Raw genomic sequence first — 15,862 nt, forward strand, 5'->3', positions numbered from 1 at the left:
TGGAATTGTGGAACGTTTTATGCGCACTCTGGGGAAACGTATCAAGGCAGCGAGTCTGGAGCACATCCCACTGAAACAGTCATTATACAAATTCATGCGTAATTACCGCAATACGCCACACTCCACTACTAATGCTGCTCCAGCTCATTTAATGTTCAGCAGAACCCTGCGTATACGTCTCCCTGATGTGACCAGCCATCCCCGACCGAGTGACTCCTCAGTGAGATCCACAGATTTCTCCAACAAACAAGCCATGAAACGTTATGCAGACAGAAGGCGAAGGACACAGTCAAGTGCCATCGAAAGAGGGGATGTCGTGGTGGTACGTCAAAGACCAACCAACAAGACCTCACCTGTATATGGTCCTGCAAAATATTATGTTACCAAAAGGAAAGGCAGCATGATCACAGCTGAACGAGATGGACACTCCATAACGCGAAATTCTTCATATTTTAAAGTCATACCGCAGAATGATGACAATGAACTCTCGTTGGTGGAAGATTTGGTATCTGATGGTGGAGAGGACCAACAAGAGGTAGCTGGTCCATCAACAATGAACTCTTTCAATGAGCCCAGACGTTATCCTACACGAGAGAGAAGAGCTCCATCGAGGCTTATTGAAGAAGTGTAACTACAGTTTTGTTTGTTTTTTTTTGTTGTTTGTTTCTCTGGTTTTAGAATTGAACAAATAAGACAAAACGGACATATGATTTCTTTGGACGTTTTCATGTAGTTGCATTTATCAGTAATATAGATTATTTATAAAAAAAAAAAAAAGGGGATGATGTAATGTATAATAATTAGATCTGTCTCTTTAAGCAAGCCAGACTTATGGGACTTGGAGGGTGGAGACAAGAGGGATGAGAAGGGAAGTTTCAGTTTCACTTCTGGTAGCATAGGAATGCAAGTGTTATGCTGTGTGCTGGAGGACGAAGAATAAAACATATCTAAAGTTTAATACCTTGAATTCTTCATAACGTGTGGATATTACACACAGCAGATACTGTCAGTAATTATTGCGATTGAAGCCAGCTCTGATCACAGCTGTTTAACCCCTTAGAACCACGACCATGGCATCTAAGAGGTTAGTCGGTGGGAGGACCTTTGTCTATTCCATTGGGCGCCAATGACTTGATCAGGAGAAGCCAATGGGTTACTTAATGGCAGCAAAGAGATACATGGGGCTGCCCCAAATTATACCTTCGCTACGGGGCCCCAAGATTTCTACGCCTACTCCGGATGAGGGGCATTAGGGTTTGGGAATCCTTGGACACTTAATCGCTGTCACACATTACTCCTGCCATAGGACCAGCTGGAGAAGGATCTGTGATCACACAGACGTGAGTGTCGCTCCACCACTAGCTCCTCGTGATGCCACAGAAGACCCCCATGTTATGTAGCAGCAACTCACTGGATAGTCAGTATCCTTTTTCCCTCCCGGACCATTTTCTCGGTCGCATACAGTCTACTTCATCGTTAGATTTACTTTCTTCAAGAAAATATGAGCTATCAGGAAACTAAGAAAATGACCTTGCTGGAAAGTCAGAAACTCCGTCTGTGTGGATATACTGATGATTTCAGTCTTTATTGACTGGAGAATTCTCCATATAGAAATGTACATGAGCCGTGGGGACAGAAACAAGTCTACAAGAACCAGAAGTGTCAGAAGTAAATGCCGTCATACAGCGGGCGATTAATCACAGCTCCCTCCTCCCCCTAAATAGCTCCCCAATATTAACAGCCTCCATTTCCCCAGCCGTCATGATGAAGTCATCTTCAAACGTTATGTTCCTGCACCTTTCCTGTGTCTGTACATTCATGATTTCTGCTGCAGTCATCCTGCTTAGGGTATGTTTCCACAGGCTCTATCCGGCAGAGCTTTAGATGCGGCGCGTGACCGCTCCGCCAAAGCGCTGCTGGCTTTTGTATGCGCGGTCTATCTGCACGTGTTCATTGAACCGTGCAAAATCAGCGCATCCTATACATAGAACTGTGCTATTTTTCTTGTGGAGACCAAGCATCTCTTGCAAGATAAATAGACATGCTGCTGTCTAGAAAGACGGCTGCATGTGCGTATACGCGGGTCTGCCACCTGCGTCTCCGACCGCATAGTGGAGATGGGATTTCATAAAATCCCCTCCACTATGCTGTAACATCTGGATGCTGCAGACTGGACGCTGCGGCTGTACACAGCGTCCAGTCCGTAGCGTTTCCTGAACATGGAAACATACCCTTATAGTATGCAACAATCTGTGTTTCGGAGAGGCAGTACATTGTATGCAGCATTTGTACCATATCTATATCTTGTATATCCATACCAAGTCTGTGTTGTGTACAAAGGCAGCCTGTTGTATGTAAGTCTGTATATTATACTGAGGCAGTTTACTGTATATTAGTAAAGTGTGTGTAGTATAGAGGTAGTCTGTTATAGATCTATAACAAGGCCTTGAACTATAGAGAGTCAGACTGTTGTATGTCTTTACCAAGTCTGTGTAGTATAGAAACAGTCTATTGTATCTAATAAGTCTGTGTAGTAGTTGTAAATGTACAACAAATCAGTGCAGTGTACAGAGGCAGAGTAACAGGTTTACCAAGACAGAGGAGCCAGAAGACTGCAGCTTCTGATTTCTCCTACTCATGCACTGATTAGAAACATTTCACATTCATATTAAACGGTGCAGGATTCTTTTAGCAATGCAGGGGTTAATCTGCTAGGTTGAGAGCTCCTGGAAGTTTTCCTGCATTTAGACTCTCAGCTGTTCACTGTTAGCCACTCCCTTTTCCTATATAATCTGGGTCCTGGCTAGCACTCATTGTCAGAGTTAGCTTATGCTGCATGGCTGGAGGTTGTTGGTGGTTATTATTAGAGAAGGCCTTTGGTGGATTTATCTGTGATTGTTGCTAGGTTTTGAGTGTGTGATAATTCCCTTTCTTCTCCTACTTTGGTTTTACCCCTTCCTCCACTCCCCGGCGTATACCTCTGCTGTCTGTCTGAGTATATTTGTATGATTGCTATTTTCCCCTATCCCTGTTTGTATCATCTTGTTAGTCTGGTTGGTGCATTACGATGCACTACTACTCCCCTCTTCCCTGGGTGGGGGAATGGTAAGATTGAGGGCGGATTCAGGAGCTAAGGCAAGGAACATGGCCCCGGCAACTTCATCATCAGAAGTAATCTAGGTAACAGGGTGAACTAGAGCCCCCTAGAATTAGGAACAGGGAAGGAGCCCCTAGTCTCGGGAGACCTAACAACAGAGTCATGACAGGCAGTCTGTTGTACATCTATAATAAGATCTATAATAAGTCTGCGTAGTAGACAGAAGAAGTCTGTTGTAAAGGTACAAGTCAGTACAGTGTACAGAGGCAGTCTGCGGCATATCCATAATTGGACTCTGTTGTATAGCTGATGCACATCAATAAGGGTATGTTTCCACGGTCAGGATTCCTTCAGGACGTCCAATCTGCAGCATCCAGATGTTACAGCATAGTGGAGGGGATGTATGAAATCCCGTCTCCACTATGCGTACAAACACGCAGGTTGCACTTCTGCATAACCGGACATGCGGCGCGTCTTTATATGTCTATCTCCGCAAGATAAATAACCCAGTCTATGGATAGGATACAGTGATTGAACACATGCGGAATCACCGAGCGTACAGAAGCCAGCAGCACTTTGGGCGGAGCCGGGTTTCCGCGGTGTCCAGAGCGCTGCATATCAGGACCGCGGACACATACCCTAATAATTCTGTGTGGTAAGGAAAAGCAGTTTGTGGTATAGCAGACTGTCTTTATCAGGGGCTTCTGCAGAAAGAGAACAAGGCTTTGTCAGGAAGCTGCAATGTGGACAATAGTGCTGAGAACATTGTCCCTGGAGCCTCCTGATTCTCATTCCCATATCTGTAACAAGGTCCCCCCACCTGTGTCACCACGTACTATTGTCATCAAACGAGACGTGGGGGGCTCTAATGTAATAGCATAAGGTCGGAGAGGGTTTAGATTCGGTGCATCTCGAGCGATCGTCCGACCAGGACCACCACTAGGAAGACCGCTCACGTCTGATGGGTGCCTCTGCCCTGACGCAATGTTATATTCACCATCTATAGCTAAATATATAGCGATTGAACTATATGTACATATAGCTTTTTTTTTTTTTTTACAGCAGACGGAGACACATACAAGTAGGTTTTCTGGATCCAATACTTTTTTTTTCCTGACGGCTAATTAATTCTAAGTGTTAATTGAACACTGAAAGCAGGAAACAAAAGTCTGCCAAGTCCATCCTAGAAATAGCAGAAGTGAAGTGGTCATTAGACTATCTCCAGTCTGCGGTGTGATCGGTGCCGGTGCTGTAGAGAAATGCAGAGGAGTCCCTGACTGCTCAGCTCTGCTACATGCAGACGCAGTTCTCATCTCACTTGTCAATTAGCTCATGGAATCTTGGAACACTTGTGATAGCGGAAGAACAAGAAGCTTTAACCTCCCTCTAGTGGCTAATGTTAGCATTACACACTGCATTAAGTAAGGGCTATTGAATACACTGATGGGGGAGTAGATATATAGGGAAGAACCTACAAAGGACCCATAAAGTTCCAGATCAATCAGTTTTACATCATATAAGATGCAAAAGAAAAAAAAAAAATTCTAGGGATAATTTTCAATTCAAACAATACAGATGTAGCAGAGCTGATTTTGTTATCTATGTTCACATCATCGGAGATACATTTTTAATGCATTATATGCGATTATTACTCCATGACGTCAATCTCCAATACGCGGCTCCCCAGCGGCTGGAAGACTATAATTCCCCCAGCTAACCTTTCCATCCGCAGTTTGCTGGGAGTTGTAGTTTTGCAATAAGTGAAGTCGTATGTTTGACGCCGACACGAATAAAGTAGATTCAGCTGTAACTCTATGTGCGAGGACGTCATTGTGGCCATGTTGATTAACTCATGTTCAATAAAAAAAAAAAAAAAATTGGCAGCGGATACAAAATTAATCATTTCTTATCCCGTTAAAATTAGAAGCTTCCGATATAATTGTAAAACTTTACTCCCCTATTAAATTTCATGAGAAGTTTTGACTTTTGCTTGAGTAAAGCCCCCGGAGACTCACAAAGCGGAATCCTTTTATTACTAAACAACATGGATGAGCTGATACTATTAAAAAGGCCATTTTCATTTTATGGCCGCGCAGCACAAAAATTACCATGTGACAAGCTGAGGAGGATTCCTTCCTTGCCCCCGGCACTAATTTATGACTTGTCTCCTAAAAATGATTCCAAATCCCCATCCAGAAATGCTTCATGGGATCAAACAGGATACTGGATGGACTGGTCACGAAAGCTGCTGTCTTGGCCACTGGGGTGGAGCTGCAATACCAGACAAAGCCTGACGACAAAGTGTGGTGCTGTATCTGGAAACAGATGCAACTGTTTTTATCTCTATTCTCTCATAACTGCATTACTATAATGAGAGGTTCCAAGGCTTAGTGTCAGCCAAGGTCCATTCCCTAGACAGAAGAGAGGTGCTTATCATCACTACCATGCATAATAATCTATTAAAACTCCAAGTAAATGTTCATGGTTTTTCATACTGACGCCTAATTCATGTAGGTGCCCCCTGGTGATAATGCCATTCATTGGGGGGCGCATTCTAATCATCGCAGAACTAATTGTGGGTACCTCCTGGTCATGGAGGTACTTACTCATTGTGCGTGCACCCAATTTAGCTATCACATGCTCATTATGGGTGATCCCTTCTCATGGGAGTACTTATTGTGGGTACATCTTGGTTGTGGTAACACTCATCAACCTGGTCATGATGCAACCCATTGTGGGGGCATCTTGGCCATGGTTTTACTCATTCGTTATCTGTGCACCCTTTTTATGGTACTACTCATCTACTGTAGGTGCCCCCTGGTCAGGATACTACTCGTCTACTGTAGGTGCCCCATGGTCAAGATACTACTCTACTGTAGGTGCCCCCTGGTCAAGATACTACTCTACTGTAGGTGCCCCCTGGTCAAGATACTACTCAGTTACTGTAGTTGCCCCCTGATCATGGTCCTAATCATCTACTGTAGTTTCCCCCTGATCATGGTCCTAATCATCTACTGTAGGTGCACCCTGATCATAGTACTACTCATCTACTGTAGGTGCACTCTGATCATAGTACTATTCATCTACTGTAAGTGCACCCTGATCATAGTACTACTCATCTACTGTAGGTGCCCTCTGATCATGGTCCTACTCATCTACTGTAGGTGCCCCCTGGTCATGGTACTAATCATCAACTGTAGGTGTCCCCTGATCATAGTCCTATTCATCTACTGTAGGTGTCCCCTGGTCATGGTACTACTCATCTACTGTAGGTGCCCCCTGATCATAGTACTACTCATCTACTGTAGGTGCCCTCTGATCATGGTCCTACTCATCTACTGTAGGTGCCCCCTGGTCATGGTACTAATCATCAACTGTAGGTGCCCCCGATCATAGTACTACTCATCTACTGTAGGTGCCCCCTGATCATGGTCCTACTCATCTACTGTGGGTGCCCCCTGGTCATGGTATTACTCATCTACTGTAGGTGCCCCCTGATCATGGTCCTCCTCATCTACTGTAAGTGCCCCCTGATCATGGTCCTCCTCATCTACTGTAGGTGTCCCCTGATCATAGTCCTATTCATCTACTGTAGGTGTCCCCTGGTCATGGTACTACTCATCTACTGTAGGTGCCCCCTGATCATAGTACTACTCATCTACTGTAGGTGCCCTCTGATCATGGTCCTACTCATCTACTGTAGGTACCCCCTGGTCATGGTCCTCCTCCTCATCTACTGTAGGTGTCCCCTAGTCATGGTACTATTCATCTACTGTAGGTGTCCCCTGATCATAGTATTACTCATCTACTGTAGGTGCCCTCTGATCATGGTCCTACTCATCTACTGTAGGTGCCCCCTGCCATGGTCCTCCTCATCTACTGTAGGTGTCCCCTGATCATGATCCTATTCATCTACTGTAGGTGTCCCCTGATCATGGTACTACCCATCTACTGTAGGTGTCCCCTGGTCATGGTACTACCCATCTACTGTAGGTGACCCCTGGTCAGGATACTACTCATTTATTATCAATACCCCTAGATCATGGCACTGCGCACTGAAGGAGTCAGTAGATACATTACGCATAGATCCTTCCCACCTAATCACTTTCCATAAATCTTAGATGTTCAATCATAATTGTAAAATTGACCCAAATAAACACCATAAAATGTGAGGCATTGTAATATAATACTTTTACCTTTTTTAGGTCCTTAATAAAACTCCCTCAAACTTTTGGGTCTGTCTAGGACATTGTACATCGGTCTGAGGGACAAGGGGAGGTCTTGGGTGGATCGCCCCAGTCCATCACATGGAAAGTAGATGTGATTCTCAGATACATTGTAACCTGTTTGTAGATGGAGATAATCAATAGAACACAACCTTGATGTCTGATGTCCTGAATTAGCCTGGCAGAATGGCTCATCTAGTGTAGCGTGCGTCGAGACACGTTGTTTGGGTGTTTCCATGTGGATTGTGAAAAGTTTTTCCATCTTGGGTCTGGTGTCCATACTATACATGCCTGGCACATACACACTATGTCCATGCCTGGATCAGTCATGTGTCTCACAAGGTGCATCGCTCCATATCTGACATCTGCCTCAGTCACCACACGCATTCCTATTCCAAAAGCGTGGACTATGGAGGAATGCTCAGGGTGGCCAATGGAGGCAGAAGACAGATTTAAAGTGATAGCAATGGATGGAAAGTTATCAAGATGTGGCAGAGCTGAATATGTCTTTCGCCCAGTCCCTTATTCCAGATTTTACCTGCAGAGTGGTGTACATCCGTCGAAACTACACCATATCACCTTGATTGACCCAAATGACAAACTCAGCTCTGCTACATCTGCTTTTTTTTTACATACAAGTAATGCATACCATACCGCGGTCTCATTCCCGTGATCATACAAGTGTATAGTATAACTCTTGGCTAAGGTAAAGCGCAATGAAACAATCGTTTAAAGCGACGGCGTGCGCAATTACTCAGCGTCTCTTACCCCTAATGAGCTGCGTCAAGCTTAGAGGACTCAATAATGGCGATCATCTTGCAACTGTGATCAAATCACAACCAAACTTTCCATATCGTCAAAATAAATAAATAAAATAAATAAAGTAACTATCCCTTTAAGGAAACAAGTACACAGTCCATTACTAGCAGCAAAACTTTGCCCCAATCCTCTGTAAAGTAACAGAGTCACAGCTAGTGGGTTCACTCTGTCATTCAATGGGGGTGTCCTGTTGAATTTTAAGACACCTGTTAACCCATTCATGACATCATGGCATTATCCTACTACTGAGATCTCCTTCCAGCTGATACATCTCATATAAGAGCCCAAATCCTATGAGATGACCCCTCTATACTGCTCCAAAGCCAGCGGCATCCTTGAACTTCCAATGCATGCAAGACCCCCCCCAAACCTTTATCATTGCACAACAGTCTCATCTCCAGCAATCCATCACATGGGGAAGAGCAATGTGACATGATCCCTTACCTGTCCCTGCCAGAGGATTCCTGTCTGTCACTGCTTGCCTCTGTGTAGCATTCCACTGTTAGGGAAAGTCAGGCACAGCAGTTCTCTTCTCTGTGATCTCCAGCCAAAAGGGAAAGGAGTTATTTTTTTTTTCTTTATTTTTCTGTGATTTGTCCTAAAGGAACTGTCCAGCAATCCACTGTGTGTGATGTATGTCCAGGTCCAGGCATCCACCCCTGCAGGCTCCCTGTGCCCATGCCACCCTCTCTGGGTAATAGTGGAGGACAGGTGATGCACCTTTTCTGGTTGGTGGCTTGTGTAGAACAATTTGTCATCCAATGCTTTCCCTTTTCTGTGCAGCTGGGCTCCTCTCACTGGCTGTGTCCTCCTTGTGAGCTGTGTATCTCTCTCCTCCCTCCTCCCCTACCTCATTCTTTCCTTCTTTTTTTTTTTTTATTCCCTTCTTATACTCCCTCAATCCGCTCTCTCTGCTTTTTCCTCATTACTTTTCTCACTGGCTGCTGGAAGTGAATTTCTCCTTTTTCATACCTCCCTCTCCTGGTATGTTTGTGTGGGGTTTTTCCCCCCCCCCCCCCCATCTCTTTCGCTCAGTCATCCTCTATATAGTCTATCCTGTTTTTTCCCTGACTCACACACAGCGCATCGCCTTACAGACCTTGGAAATGACAAAAGTCAGAAATAAAAAAGGAAGCGAGCGCTTATTGATAGGCGCGTCGTAATAGGCACGGGCACGGTATCGCCAGATGTGTAACTGGTGAGGGGCGGCGAAACGACGACGGAATGACATTGCAATGTGACGTCTGGCGTTGTACCGGCAGCTGCAGCCTAATAATAATATTTACATAACAGGGATACAATGGTATCAGCAGCTGCTGCATGATAATAATATTTACACTAAATCACTACATTCTGTAAACATTCCGTACAGCGGAACAACGGCAGCTCGTCAATCAGGTCGCAGGCACAACCTCGTGTCACTTGTCCGCTGCTGCAAGCCTAATCCCGGTGCATTATAATTGGCATGTATTTAAGGTCGGCACGACGTCTTTTTTTTTCCTCTCTCTCTCCCCTTTTTTTTTTTTGCACATCATGCTTCATTATTTTTTCATTAATCTGCAGCCAATCGCCGCCGTATGAGCTGCTAAGTCACCAGCGAGGCAGGCAGCCTTCCCTTTAGGCGTGAAACTGCTGCTTTGATGCTCAGTGAATAAAAAAACGCACAGCCGTTCTCGTGACGTGACATTTAGGAGCCGGTCGTACGCGCGCACAAATGAGGAGGGCAGCGGGTAAACGGGAGAACCAGACAGACATCAATGCTTTCACATCCACAGATCCGCCGTGCAGTCTGCAGCGGGAGCCCGGGAGTCTGGAAGAGACTGGGAGAGTCCATGAGGAGGGGGGGGGGGGGACAGATTTTTCCACGATATAATCAGCTGTCAGGATAGAAAACTATAACATATTAAGGCCGACAGTCGCTACATTTATAATTTGACCGGAGAATTGGGAAGTCGCACTTTTTTATTTTTTTCTTACTGTGTCTAAAAATTTGTTCCGAGTTTCATCCAGAAAGGCGGAATAATTTTTTTTTTCTCACTCGTCATCTGTTTTTTTTATAACAATTAATAATTTGCAAGATCATTTACAGTTTCCTATGTTACAGGATTGCAATGTATCCGTAAAAATCAGATGCTGGACTGTGGCTCTGTACGGCATCCGATGTTTCTTTGTGCGCTAGTGATGAACGAACGTGCTCGGATAAGGTGTTATCCCGCCATGCTCGGGTGCTGACCCAGTGTCTTCGGCGTGCTCGAAAAATATCGATTCCAATGGGCACCATGTCATTCTTCATTTGGTGCTGTTGGAGAATTGAACACTTGCTGCTCGGCCCCCATTCGGGGTATTCCAAGTCCCAGGGGGAGGGGGCTTAAAATACCACCTGGGACATGATGACTTGGACTTGTTTGCCTTCCTCATCTCCTTTTTTATAACTCTAGAGTAACATCACTACACCCTTAGTTTTAGGTCTTGAGGAGGAGGGGGTCTGGCATATAATTTCACCACTTATTTAAATAAGAGATGCAGTCAAATTTTTGAGCTCCACGCTAAAGATAAGCAAACCCAAACTGTAAAGTTCGGGGTTCGTACCAGACACCCAGCTTCTGATGCTGAACTCCGGACACGGGCTTCTCCCGGAAGTCCATTTTGAAGAGAGACATTTGTATGATCTGCCTCTTATAGTCTTGATGTGTTCCTCATTTTTATTTGGTTTTCTATATGCAAATTAAAAGGTATATCTCTATATATAAAAATGAATGTATGTATGTGTGTATCACCAACCAATCACGAAGCATCTTTCATTTCACCAGAGCTGTTCAAAAGAAGCTGAGCTGTGATTGGTTGCTATGCTCAACAGTTTTCCTTGCAAACAATCACTAAGCATCTCTCATTTCACCACAGCTGGTTAAAAGTAGCTGAGCTGTGATTGGTTGCTATGACCAACAGTTTTCTTACTGCATGACAACACCTCAGCAGACACTGACATGGTGGGAGAAATCTAGCATCCCCGGGAACATAAGCTCCCAGCCATTGTCTGCCCCCCAGAAAGGAGCAGAGCACATGACAGAAATGAATCACCCCCTCCCGTGGATCATTGGTATGCAAGTTAGGGCAAATCGACTCAGCATTTTGGTGCTGACCCCAGGCCTTTCTTAAAGGGATCTCCGGTACGGAAGGCAGGGCAAATCCATCCAGTGCTTTGGTACTGACCCCAGTCCTCTCTTAACCCCTTTACTCCCAAGGATGGTTTGCACGTTCATGACCGGGGCCAATTTTTACAATTCTGACCACTGTCCCTTTATGAGGTAATATCTCTGAAAAGCTTCAATGGATCCCGGTGATTCTGACATTGTTTTCTCGTGACATATTGTACTTCATGTTAGTGGTAAAATTTAATTCATATAACTTGCGTTTATTTGTGAAAAAAATGGAAATTTGGCAACAATTTTGAAAATTTTGCAATTTTCCAACTTTGAATTTTTATGCTCTTTAATCACAGAGATACGGCACACAAAAACTTAATAAGTAACATTTCCCACGTTTACTTTAAATCAGCACAATTTGGGAACCAACATTTTTTTTTGTTATAAGGGTTAAAAGTTAACCAGCGATTTCTCATTTTTACAACACCATTTTATTTTTACGGACCACATCACATTTGAAGTCACTTTGAGGGGTCTATATGATAGAAAATACCCAAAAGTGACACCATTCTAAAAACTGCACCCCTCAAGGTGCTCAAAACCACATTCAAGAAGTTTATTAACCCTTCAGGTGCTTCACAGGAATTTTTTGAATGTTTAAAAAAAATGAACATTTAACTTTTTTTTCACAAAAAAAAATTATTTTAGGTTCAATTTTTTTATTTTACCAAGGGTAACAGGAGAAATTAGACTAGAAAAGTTATTGTGCAGTTTGTCCCGAGTACGCTGATACCTGATATGTGGGGGGAACGACTGTTTTGGTGCATGGCAGACCTCAGAAGGGAAGGAGCGCCGTTTGACTTTTTCACTGCAAAATTGGCTGGAATTCAGATCAGACGCCATGTAACGTTTGGAGAGTTCTTGATGTGCCTAAACAGTGGAAACCCCCCACAAATGACACCATTTTGGAAGCTAGACCCCCCAAGGAACTTATCTAGATATGTGGTGAGCACTTTGAACCCCCAAGGGCTTCACAGAAGTTTATAACGTACAGCCATACAATTAAAAAAATCACATTTTTTCCATAAAAATGATCTTTTCACCCCCAATTTTTATTTTCCCAAGGGTAAAAGGACCCTAAAAGTTATTGTGCAATTTGTCCTGAGTACGCTTATACCCCATATGTGGGTGTAAATGACTATTTGGGTGCATGGCAGAGCTCAGAAGGGAAGCAGCGCCATTTGACTTTTTTGGCTGGAATTGAGATCGGACACCATGTCGCGTTTAGAAAGCCCCTGATGTACCAAAACAGTGGAAACCCCCAATTCTAACTCCAACCCTAACCCCAACACACCACTAACCCTAATCTCAGCCCTAACCCTAAACCTAGCCCTAGCCTTAACCCTAATGGGAAAATGGAAATACATACATTTTTTTTATTTTATATTTTTCCCTAACTAAGGGGGTGATAACGGGGGGTTTGATTTACTATTTATGGCGGTTTTTATTTTTGGCAGCTGTCGCACGCTAAAAGACGCTTTTTATTGTAAAAATAGTTTTTGCATCACCACATTTTGAGAGCTCTAATTTTGACATATTTTGACCCACCGAGTCATGTGAGGTCTTATTTTTTGCCCGACAAGTTGACGTTTCTATTGGTATCATGTTCGGGCACGTGACATTTTTTGATCGCTTTTTATTCCGATTTTTGGGACGCAGAATGAAGAAAAACCAGCGTTTCATGAATTTCTTTTGGGGGGGTGCGTTTACGCCGTTCCGTGTGCGGTAAAATTGATAAAGCGGTTTTATTCTTTGGGTCAGTACGGTTACAGCGATACCTCATTTATGTCGTTTATGTTTTGGCGCTTTTATGCTATGAAAACAATTTTATATAAAAAATAATTATTTTTGCATCGCTTTATTCTGCGAGCTGTAACTTTTTTATTTTTTTGCTGATGATGCTGTTTGGCAGCTATTTTTCAGCGGTACCATGGTTATTTATGTCCGTCTTTTTGATCGCGCGTTATTGCACTTTTTCTTCGGCGGTATGATGATAACGCATTATTTTTTGCTTCGTTTTTTTATTTTTTAAGGGGTTCACCAAAGGGGTTAACTAGTGGTACAGTTTTATAGAGCGGGTCGTTACGGACGCGGCAATACCAAATATGTGTACTTTTATTCTTTTGGGTTTTTTTTATTTTCAAAAAATGAATTTATTAGGGAATATTTCTTTTTTTAATTTATTTAGCGATTTTTTTATAAATTACTTTTACACTTTTTTTTTTAACTTTATTACAATGTCCCAGGGGGGACATAACTGTCATGTGACAGATCGCTGTGACAGATCAGCGATCTGACACAGGCGCTACACAAGGCTTCCTCATGCCTGCGCTCTGCAGGCATGAGGAAGCCAAACTCCCTGCAGGCCCCCGAAGGTCCCTGCCACCATATTGGGTCCGGAGACCTGCAGGGAAGGAGGCCCCGAGTGCAGCACTGCACATCGCGCTGCTTCGGGGGTCTCAGGGAAGCACGGAGGGAGCCCCATCCCTGCGTGCTTCTCTCCTATGCCCCCAGTACACTGCAATAATGTTTGATCACGGTGTGCCGGGGGTTAACGTGCCAGGGGCGGTCCGTGACTGCCCCTGACACATAGTGCCGGGTGTCAGCTGTGATAAGAAGCTGACATCCGGCCGCGATCAGCGGGACTCCCCACGGGGGGGCGCCCCAGATCGCTATGACGTACTATTCCATCCTTGCGACTTAGGTCCCTGGTCACGCGGACGGAATAGTATGTCTAATGTAGGAAAGGGGTTAAAGGGATCCCCGGTATGGAAGTCAGGGCAATTGCCTTCAAATGCTCTGGTTCTGATCTCAGGCTTTCATAAAGGGATCCCCGGTATGGAAGTGAGGGAAAATCCCTCAGCACTTTGGTACTGATCCCAGTCCTCTCTTAAAGGGATTCCTGGTATGGAAGTCATGGCAATTGCCTTCAAATGCTCTGGTACTGACCCCAGGCTCTCTTAAAGGGATCTCCTGTACAGAAGTTAGGGCAAATCCCTCAGCACTATGATTCCGACCCCAGGGTTCTATTAAAGGGATCATTGGTATGGAAGTCAGGGCAAATCCACTCAGTGCTCTGGTTCTGACCCCAGACTGACGGGATGATGTGGGATATTAGTGGTAGTTGTCCGGTGGCTCTGGCTGACGGGATGATGTGGGATATTAGGGGTAGTAGTCCGGTGGCTCTGGCTGACGGGATGATGTGGGATATTAGGGGTAGTAGTCCGGTGGCTCTGGCTGACGGGATGATGTGGGATATTAGTGGTAGTAGTCCGGTGGCTCTGGCTGACGGGATGATGTGGGATATTAGGGGTAGTAGTCCGGTGGCTCTGGCTGACGGGATGATGTGGGATATTAGGGGTAGTAGTCCGGTGGCTCTGGCTGATGGGATGATGTGGGATAGTAGTGGTAGTAATCCGGTGGCTCTGGCTGACGGGATGATGTGGGATATTAGTGGTAGTAGTCCGGTGGCTCTGGCTGACGGGATGATGTGGGATATTAGGGGTAGTAGTCCGGTGGCTCTGGCTGACGGGATGATGTGGGATATTAGGGGTAGTAGTCCGGTGGCTCTGGCTGACAGGATGATGCGGGATATTATAGTGAATGTGGCTATGCGGAGTGGGCAGGACTATACACTCAGAGTATATATATATATATATATATATATATATATATATATATATATATATATATATATATATAATCATTATAATTTATTGTAACTAATCGTAGTTAGTTACTATGCCCGGGTAGTGCCGGGCTCTTCAGCTAGTAACGATATATTAACGCAATCATCAGCAAGCTGAAATTCACATTACAACCACTAAGAGGCCACATACTTATATATATAGCATAAACATCTCTAAACAGAGTATAGCATAACTTTTTTTAAAAAGGAGTCTACCAGCACAAAATGACTGTTCAAACCTAGCACCGAAACTCATTGCATCCTTGACCTTCCCACCTACTACTTTTTCATCTTTCTACGCCCTCCTCTTCCTTGATTGACAGCTCTGACTTTTCACGAGCTGGATTGAAAATAAGTAGGTATTTGCCCACCCCAAAATTGCATTGAGTGCATGTGCTTGGGTTGAACACTTATTTTGTGCTAACTGACATTTAGATTTAGAGCCGGATATCTCATGCCACACATTTCAGAGAATGTTAGTCCTGTAGGAAAAATAAGAAAGGACATTTCTTTATGGATGCACTTGGTTCATGGCATGTTCCTCCAGTTTAGACAGATTTTTACATTTCAAGACAGATTTGCAAAGCAAGATAAACCAGAATTTTAATTTAACCTCTTTCCAATGTTGGGCGTAATAGTACGCTCACGTCAGTCTCCCCCCCTGACCCCCTCAGCCCTGGAGCCCGCACCATTATGGGCACATGACAGCTGATCTATACAGCTAAGATATGCCCGCAACAGCCACGGGTGTAATCGAAGATCCACCTGCGGCTGTTAAATAGTTATATGTCACTGTCAATCTCGACAGTGGCATTTAACAAATTTTGGA

General features: G+C 44.2%; 1 protein-coding gene across 2 annotated transcripts in view; it reads right to left on the minus strand.

The window, feature by feature from the left end:
* CNTN5 (contactin 5) overlaps positions 1 to 9,935 on the minus strand; it is a 2,193,251-nt gene extending 2,183,316 nt beyond the window's left edge. The window contains exon 1 of one of the 2 annotated variants that reach the window (XM_073582945.1): positions 8,587 to 9,935. The gene's annotated coding sequence lies outside the window, so the exon portion shown is untranslated. The remainder of the gene's footprint in view (positions 1 to 8,586) is intronic. The other variant, XM_073582944.1, reaches the window with a different exon arrangement.
* Positions 9,936 to 15,862: the final 5,927 nt, after the last annotated feature.

This window comes from Dendrobates tinctorius, unplaced genomic scaffold (genome assembly GCF_039654945.1).
Source record: "Dendrobates tinctorius isolate UK_male_01 unplaced genomic scaffold, ASM3965494v1 ptg000075l, whole genome shotgun sequence".
Taxonomy (NCBI): domain Eukaryota; kingdom Metazoa; phylum Chordata; class Amphibia; order Anura; family Dendrobatidae; genus Dendrobates; species Dendrobates tinctorius.